Below are 1274 nucleotides of genomic sequence, written 5' to 3' on the forward strand. Positions count from 1 at the left end.
ACCAAATCTTCAACCATGTCCTTAGAACTCACTTTTGGGACTAAATATTCAACCATGTCCTTAGAACTAACCTTTGGGACCAAATCTTCAACCATGTCCTTAGAACTCACCTTTGGGACTAAATGTTCAACCATGTCCTTAGAACTCACCATTGGGACCAAATCTTCAACCATATCTTTAGAACTCACCTTTGGGACTAAATGTTCAACCATGTCCTTAGAACTCAGCTTTGGGACTAAATGTTCAACCATGTCCTTAGAACTAACCTTTGGGACCAAATGTTCAACCATGTCCTTAGAACTCACCTTTGGGACTAAATGTTCAACCATGTCCTTAGAACTCACCTTTGGGACTAAATGTTCAACCATGTCCTTAGAACTCACCTTTGGGACTAAATGTTCAACCATGTCCTTAGAACTCCCCTTTGGGACTAAATGTTCAACCATGTCCTTAGAACTCACCTTTGGGACTAAATGTTCAACCATGTCCTTAGAACTCACCTTTGGGACTAAATGTTCAACCATGTCCTTAGAACTCACCTTTGGGACTAAATGTTCAACCATGTCCTTAGAACTCACCTTTGGGACTAAATGTTCAACCATGTCCTTAGAAACCTGCGTGGAGTGGAATGTATGTACTGTGTGTGTCCTGTGTGTTTTCTTTGTGCCTACTGGACCAGCCTGGTCCAGCTACCAGTCCTAGTATTCATCTTTCCAGCGTGTAGATGTTTGCTAGCACAGATGCTGAATGTGTCAGCACTAGACACACACACACACACACACACACACACACACACACACACACACACACACACACACACACACACACAGTGCATAATTTCAAATATTTTGTTGCCATCTTGTGTACTTTTGAAGTCAGTGTACTTCCATCTTGCTGTGGACTGTAGACAAGTGGAGGGTCTAAGCAGGGGTCCTCAAACTAAGACCTGCAGGCTGGATCTGGTCCACCAGTGTCCACAACCTGACCAGCAAAATGTCCCAAGTAAAAAAAAGATGTTTGTCTTTTTAAATGTATATATATATCATACATACAATGTAAATGTGTATATATATATATATATATATATATATATATATATATATATATATATATATATATATATATATAATACATACAATGTAAATGTATATATATATATAATGCATACAATGTAAATGTATATATATAATACATACAATGTAAATGTATATATATATAATACATACAATGTATATATATATATATATATATATATATATATATATATATATATA

This window comes from Entelurus aequoreus, linkage group LG26 (assembly GCF_033978785.1).
Source record: "Entelurus aequoreus isolate RoL-2023_Sb linkage group LG26, RoL_Eaeq_v1.1, whole genome shotgun sequence".
Taxonomy (NCBI): domain Eukaryota; kingdom Metazoa; phylum Chordata; class Actinopteri; order Syngnathiformes; family Syngnathidae; genus Entelurus; species Entelurus aequoreus.